The sequence below is a fragment of the Hyaena hyaena genome, unplaced genomic scaffold (genome assembly GCF_003009895.1).
Source record: "Hyaena hyaena isolate Hyena2069 unplaced genomic scaffold, ASM300989v1 scaffold_1034, whole genome shotgun sequence".
Classification (NCBI taxonomy): Eukaryota; Metazoa; Chordata; class Mammalia; order Carnivora; family Hyaenidae; genus Hyaena; species Hyaena hyaena.
The window spans coordinates 302098-310927 of NW_024081667.1; positions in this window are offsets into that span (position 1 = coordinate 302098).

Here is an 8830-nt window from a genome sequence, read left to right on the forward strand (position 1 = left end):
CTCCTTGTTAGCACAGAGCCCAAAATGGGGCTCAAACTCACAAAATGTGAAATTATAACCTCAGCTGAAACCAGTAGTTGGATGCTTAACTGACTCTTTAAATAAATTCTTAAGCAATACATAATCTTTAAAGTTCATGGGTATATGATATGAATAATATATATATATATTCACCTTAGGAAGGGCATTTAAATTTGGAATTTCGTGAGTATTTGAACTGAAATGAATGAAAATTATATATGGAATGGAAAAACAATTGTTTTCAATTTTTATTTTATATTTTATATTTTATATTTTATATCTTAGTTTATGCTAATGTAACACATTTTTACCTAACTCTTACCATATAAATTCATCATAGACAAAAGATAAGCATGCATTATAATAAGGGTTTAATTTATTAATTTAAATACTAAGCATTTTGCTTCACTTGAGGTAGACTGAAAAATATCCCTCATATGTTTTTGCTACATTTATTCTTAACTAGTTTTATGGGCTAGATTTCCCAAAATGAAGCAGAGGAAGAACTAGGTAGATAGGGAAGGATTCATTACTACCTTAAGTTCTACCATTTTCCTGAGATGGTTGATTTCCATAGTAAAATGCATTGTGTTGAATAGCTCTTTTGTAAAAATCTATTATAATATATTTTTTCCAGACAGAATAATTACCTAACAACAGGAACAGTGTGTTACAGAAAACTCACTATTATCTTTTCTGAAAAGAAACAGAACTTTTCAGAAGAGAGGGGAAATAAATCAACAGAGCACACCAAGCAATATGCTTTAGGACAAAGGAACTTTAATGAAAGAGACACCACGATGGTTGGTTTTTGTTAAATGGACTATGATTACTGTTAGGATAAAAGGCCAAATCATTATCAGAAATTTTAGGTAATTATTGTGATTTATTATTTCCTTTCATACTGAAGACCATATTGGACTTTGATGAGAATTTTTTTTTTTTTGGTTTTTTTTTTTATGTGTGCTTCAAAAGATCTTAATCTTTTGAATCCATGGGAGTGGAGGAAAAAGCTACTTCAGAACAAGATGTCAGAAGATACTACCCAAGATTTTAAGACAATAGATATAAGTAGTAAATTCATGATAATAATAATATTCCTGATCATTAAAATATAAGCTATGACTCACAAGGGAAATCATTGCCATGTCTTTGAAAAAAACACTTTAAAACATTGTTTCAGCAAATAGTTATTGATTCCCAGGCATTTTGCTGGACACTTGGAACTGAAACATGGGTAAACCCAGTTCTTTACCTTGAGAAAATTGTATTTAAGTGGGCAAAAACACACTACCCTTAACATATTGTAGTAGAAAGAATTGTGTCCCCCCAAAAAGATATATCCAAGTTTTAGTGTATGTGATTTTATTTGGAAATAAGGTCTTTGCAGTTGTAATCAATTTAAATATCTCAAGATGATATCTCACTGGATTTAGAGTAGGTCCTGAGTCCAAAAACCAATGTCTTTACAAGAAGAGGAAACAGAGACAGACCATGTTAATAATTACCTAAAGGCCAAGTGATGATGGAGGGTGGGAAGCTCTACTTCACATCTTATCTAGCGACAAGCTGGTCAGTCCAAACATGTTCTCCTGGCAAAGGTAGATGTACAAGAGTACAAACAGGAACATGCAAATCCACTTGAGGGCTAAGAATGGAATTGACCCACAGACTTTCCTGCTTCATTCTACAGACCAAAACAAAGCCAAGACATGGAAAGGTATATCCCTCCCCTTTAGTCAGAGTAACTTCAAAGTCCCATGGAAAAGGCTATGGCTACAAGGAAATTTGTTGAAACAGGCCAATAATACAATTGACCATAGTTGGCTTCAAAGCATTGCGACATTTTCTGTTGTATTTCAGAACATTTTTTCCTTCAGACTCTTGGCTATTCTTTTTCATCACTTAAATCTCTAATCAATAGATTGCCCTTGGGCTCTGCTCTCAAACCCCCTTTTTTTCCTCTGTACTCTTTAAGTTTTCTCATCCAGTTTCATAGGTCACAAGTAATGACATAATATATATTCCATTAAGGGGGGATTTTGATTTTTTTTACTGATATGGTCCATGTTTACATACAACAGCTTGGCACATATATGTGCTCATTCAGTAAAATATATTTTTGTGAATGAATGAATCTGTAAATCAGTATGATGATGACTCGGGAACTCCTGCCTTGACCTGTCCTTTGAACTTCAAACACATATATACAGCTGCCTCTTTGAGAGCTCTATTCAAATGTCTTTTAAGAATTTCAAATTAACCTTCCAAATCTTTCCTCCCCAAATTTTCTACAGGTGAGTAAATGGCAAATTCATCTTTCACTTAGTCATACCTAAAACCTTGAGGTCATCTTTGACTTTTCTGCTTTGTTCACATTGGGTATTTTTAGTGGGTATGTATACATCCGTAACTACTTTGGAAAACCTTCTGGCAATTTTTTCAAGTTAAATATGTTTATAGCAGATTTTTTTCCATAATAGACTCAAACTGGAAATAACCCAAATATCCATTAACAAGAAACCAGATAAATAGTATGGATATTCATACAATGGAATACTACTCCAAAATAAAAAGGAAGAAACTATTGATACATACAGCATTAATGAACTTTGAAAACACTATCCTGAGTTTAAAAAGCCAGGATAAAGAAAGAGTACATATGATTCCATTTATATGAATTTCCAGAAGAGGCATAACTAATTTATGAGGAAATAAATCAGACTAGCAGTTGCCTGGAGAGAACAGTGATGGACTGGAAGGGTAATAATGAATATTTCTGGAATGATGGATATGTTTTTTATATGAATATAGTTGTGTGGTAAAGCAATTGCCAGAATTCACTGGATTCTAACCTTAAGATGTGTACCTTTCACTGTATATATTTTATAATTCAATAAAACAATAAAATACTATACATAGCATATAAATATATGCTAGAATAATAGCCAAAAATAATAGATAATAATAATAACCACCAAGCTTAATGAACATTTGTTTGAATATTAATAACATTTCAGAAGTTCTACACATACTTTTAAATGTGCCATCTACCTTTTTACCCCAAAATGAACATTAGAAATGTGTTGAGGGCCACCTGGGTGGCTCAGTCGGTTGAGCATCTGACTTTGACTCATGTTATGATCTCACGGTTCATGAGTTCACACTCCACGTTGAGCTTGCTGCTGTCAGCCTGTCAGTGCTGAACCTATTTCAGATCCTCTGTCCCCTCTCTCTCTGCCCCTCCTCTGCTCATGCTTTTTCAAAAACTAAGTAAAAACCTAAAAGACAAAAAGAAATGTATCAATCTTTCCCTTGCTTTTTAAATATTTTATATTATAGATTTATATTTAAATCTATAATTCTATATTTTATACATAGAATTAAATAGTTTATATATAAATCTATAATTCTATGAATCTATTCCTAAGTAATATATTGCATAGATTTGCATGTTATAACTGTATAAAACTACAGGTATGACTTTGCAATTTGTTAAAGTTTCTTTTGATGATCAGTAATCAGTTTTAATGGAATCAAATGCACCAATTTTTTCCTTTATAGTTTATAGTTTACTTTAAGCATCTTTTGTTTAAAACTATCAACTCAGTCCTAAATATATGAAAATATTTTGAATAATTTTTATCCTGTTTATTTTTTTAATTTATTAAGATTTGCTTTTCCAATTTAAGATCTTTGACCCTGTGGAATTGACTTTTTATGTTTAGTATATATAAGCATCTAATTTTATTGATTTACTTTTGGATAACCAATTATAATAGCACCAATTATTGAAGAGGTCACCTATTTTTCCTTTGAAATTCAGTGCTCTGTCGTATGTCAAGTCTCCATATAAGTGTGGTTCTGTTTCTGGAGTTTTATTCTGTTGTGCTGTTTTACTTTTCTATCCTTCTGCCACTCTCTTACTGACCTGATTTCTAGAACTTTACAGTAGCATTCATAACTATCTGGGAAAGTTCCACCTTCCCCTGTCCTGGCTTGATCTTTCTCCTTTTTTTTCTTACTTTAACTGTCCTTTTTAGCTAACTTTCTATTCAGACTTTTGAATAACTTACCAAGATCTATTATCTTGAATTCTGAATAAGATCGCATTAACTATACAGATCAAATTGCTAGCATTCCTATATTTGCCATATTGAATCTTCCTGTTCATGGTACATGCTCAAGTTTGTTTATGACTGGTTTAAAACAGAAAATAATATTTTATCATTTTCTCAACAAGTATGTTCATTCAATTTCTCCCAGACTTATTCATAGATATCTTATGTTTTTGTTGTAATAAAAAGGGCATCTTTTTATATTAGCTTTCATACTTTTTATTTGCTGGTACATAAATAAGTAATTGTTTTCTCTAAATTATTGTAAAATATGCTCTTATTAATCTGAGTAATATTTATAGCCACTTTGCGTTCTTGATGTTGTCAAACCTACCACCTGGGAAAAATTGAAAGATGTGAGTTTTTTCCATTACATTTATTTCTTTTTCTTGTCTTACAGTACTAGCTAAAGGATTCCAATTTAGTGTTAAATAGAGGTATTGGTAATGAGCATATTGTGTTCTTGATTTTAGAAGGAATTGTTCTAACATTTTACCATTAATTATGATGTTTTCTAGAGATTTTTCTGGTTATCTTTTATCAAGTTAATTTAGTATCCATGAATTTCTGGGTGCCTAAAGTAATTTATCAACATGGTTTGACAATTTTCTCAAATGCTTTTTTATTTGAAAGATCATACAGCTTTTTAACTTTAATTTGAAAATATCATTGATAGCATTTCTAATTTAAAATAATTTTTTTAAATTTTGCTCTTCTGGCATAAACCAAGATTGATTATAAATTCTTTTGAATTCTGGTGTCAAACCTATTTCTGTGTCAACCTTCTTTTTCATTCTTTTTTTAGAGAGAGAGGGAGTGTGGATGAGTAGGGAAGAGGGACAGAGGGAAAGAGAGAAAACCTTCAGCAAGCACCATGCTCCAAGCAGAGCCTGATGCAGGACTTGATCTCACAACCCTGGGATCATGACCTGAACTGAAATAGTCATATGCTCTCAATTAACTGAGCCACCCAGATGACCCCTGAGTCAACCTTCTTAATGTGTGTTTGGTCATATTATCTCCTTTTTTATTCTCTGAATGAGTTTGTATAAGATTGAAATTATATGTTTGAATGTTGCAAACATTTACTTTATAAATATTCAGGTTTGGGATTTTTATATTTAAAATGTTTTCAACCATTTATTTAATTTATTTGATGGTAGTTGTAGACTCGGGGTCTGCATTTCTCTACTGTCCAGCAAGAGAACAGATGCAGGATTAAACACACGGTGTTGGGAGAACTGGACAGCAACACGCAGAAGAATGAAACTAGATCATTTTCTCACCCCGTCCACAAAAATAAACTCAAAATGGATAAAGGACCTGAACGTGAGACAGGAAACTATCAACACCCTAGAGGAGAAAGCAGGAAACAACCTCCTTGACCTCCACCGCAGCAACTTCTTACTTGACACATCCCCAAAAGCAAGGGAATCAAGAGCAAAAATAAACGATTGGGACCTCATCAAGATTAAAAGCTTCTGCACAGCAAAGGAAACAACCCACAAAATTAATAGGCAACCAACGGAATGGGAAAAGATAGTTGCAAATGACATATCAGATAAAGGGTTAATATCCAGAATCTATAAGGAACTCACCAAACTACACGCCCGAAAAACAAACAACCCAGTGAAGAAATGGGCAGAAGATATGACCAGACACTTCTCCAAAGAGGACATCCAGATGGCCAACAGACACATGAAACGATGCTCAGCATCCCTCCTCATCAGGGAAATACAAATCAAAACCACACTGAGATACCACCTCACACCAGTCAGAGTGGCTAAAATGAGCAAATCAGAGAACATGAAATGCTGATGAGGATGTGGAGAAACGGGCACCCTCCTACACTGTTGGTGGGAATGCAAACTGGTGCAGCCCCTCTGGAAAACAGTGTGGAGGTTCCTCAGGAAAGTAACAATAGAACTCCCCTATGACCCAGCAATAGCACTGCTAGGAATTTACCCAAGGGATACAGAAATGCTGAGGCATAGGAGCACATGTACCCCAATGTTCATAGCAACACTCTCCACAATAGCTAAAACATGGAAAGAGCCTAAGTGTCCATCAACAGATGAATGGATCAAGAAGATGTGGTTTATCTATACCATGGAATACTACATGGCAATGAGAAACAATGAAATCTGGCCTGTGTAGCAACATGGATGGACCTTGAGGGTGTTATGCTGAGTGAAATAAGTCAGGCAGAGAAGGACAAATATCATATGTTTGCACGTATAGGAGGATTAGGAGGAACTTGACGGAGGAACAAGGGGGAGAAGAAGGGAGGAAATGGTGGGGGAAAGGGAGAGAAGCAAACCATGAGAGACTCTTGAATGCTGACAAAAACTGAGGACTGATGGATGTGGGGGGGAGGGGGGATGGGCATGGAGGAGGACACTTGTGGGGATGAGCCCTGAGTGTTATGTGGAAACTAATTTGACAATAAACTATTTGTAAAAAAAAAACACAAAACAAAACAAAACAAAAAAACAAAAAAAAAATGTGAGAGATGGCTAATGTCTGGGAGGAGACAAGAGCCCTAAGTAAGGGTCCTTGCTGTATTTTTATTAGGATCAGAAGGGTACAAGTGTGATGGGCATGCACTAAGAGACAATGAAAACTGTGAACATTAACTCGTGTGTGAGGGAAAAAGTGTTTCAAAGATATGTGGTGTTAGGCGTTTGGGTCAATAAAAAACAAAATCCTGGTCCCTGGCAGATGGAAGTTTATGGCAGGCAAACATGAGACCCCCACATCTGTTTATCTTACCTAGCCTAGGGGATAAGACAAAGCATGCAACCTCAGGGCCAACAAGATACCTTTCTTTTGCTAATTAGCTCTTCTCTGGGCAACTTTGCACGCTTAGGCCTACAGTCCTGTTTACCTATTTTTAACCTTCCTTTCTATGAAAGCAGCTTTCTGCTATTGTACTAAATTGGGGGATGTTTCTGCCCTGTATACCTAACCTAGTTTACATAATTTTTGGATGCCTTCATTCTGAGGTTTCTTATTCCTATATGCCTTGTTAATCCATCAGGGCAAGCTCAGGGAATTCCTAAGCTTGATCTCCACAGATGGTTATAAAACCATTAAGTTACTTTATCTTTCAGTCACTATTTTTAATTATCAATCCATGGTTTTTTGTCCAAAATGATAGTTTGAATAGCACAAACATAAGCAAAGAGATAGAGGGTGTCTGTGATACTTAGTTTTATGCATCTACTTCATTAAGCTACGATAGCCAGTTATTGAATTCAACATCAATCTAGGTATCACTGTGGAGGCATTTTGTAGATGTGGTTAAATTCCCTTTGAGTAAAGAGATGATTTGTGATGTCAGTGGACCTCACCCAATCAGTTGAAAGTCCTTAGAACAAAACTTAAGTGTTCCTAAGAAAGAAAAGATGGATGCATCATCAGCTCCTGCCCGAGACTTCCAGCCTTCTGGACTGTTTAATGTTGGACTTGCCAGCCCCTATAATCACGCACTCTCTTTGTGCCTACTAGTTTTGTTTCTCTGGAGAGCCCTGACTGAGATGTGCTTAAGATTTCATTTTCTAGGCTCTGTCTTTTGTCTTCGTACTTCCCTTAGTTAGAAAGTGCTCTGGGCCATAACTCCAGACTGTATGAAGCAGGAGACTTTTTTAACCTTTTGGTGCAATCTTTGTGTTCTGGTCCCGTCACTTTTCTCTTGAGAAACACTTTTCCTTCTCAATATATTAGGGGAGCTGAAATCATGGTCCCCATGGCCCTTTATAGAATCCATCCAACTGGTATCTTTACTTCTGATCACAAAATTGGGTTTCAAATGTTCAAGATGTTTATCTTGATTTGGGGGCTGGATACATCTTTCCAGTTTGCAATAGAGTCTGTGCATCAAAGTGGGCTACACTATCTTCCTGATTTGCTTCTTTTACCCACAGTTACATGTCTATACATTTAGGAGAAGTTTATTATTTTTGCCCATTTTCTGAAATATAACTCTAAATGAGTAGGCTCTTCAGATTTTCTATAAGTGTTTAAAATAAAGTAACAGTTTTAGGTGAAAGTTTATAGCAATTCGCCATTTGAAGAATGAATTTTAGGAAATGGTTGAGCAGTAAGAGCAGATAAACCGTGTACTGTATTCTTTCTATGTTTTAACCTTCTACTTACTTCTAATGCCTTATATACAGAGCATAACAGCATAGACTGCCAATAATGGAAACCAAACATTTAACTGAGGATATAAAATTATTTGAGAATCCTCAAGGTTAACCCTGAATTTGTCTATAAGCCCGGGTTCTACATTTGGAGAGAAGGAAAATTATAAGTATATCCAGTGGCATGACAGTTAGCTTCTGCTGGGCTTTTCATTATCAGTTTGTTTCAAAGCTTTCTTTTCAAATGTTACTGTGGGTAATGACAGAGGATGAAATAAATACACATTTGGGTCTGACACAAGGAATAAAACCCTCTGCAGGCAATTTAAAGGAAGAATGGAACATAGAGATTTATACCTAAGTTGGAAGAAGCCACAAACTGCTACACAAATGAGCACAAAGCCTGTAGTGTACGGATGGAGTATTCCAAATTTGCCTCTCTGAAAGTGATTTTCAGAGATGCTGTCCATCGATATATGAGGTTAGGCTTGTGGTCACTACATACATAAGACTGAGACGTGAGACTGTCCACTCAATTTCAGCAGT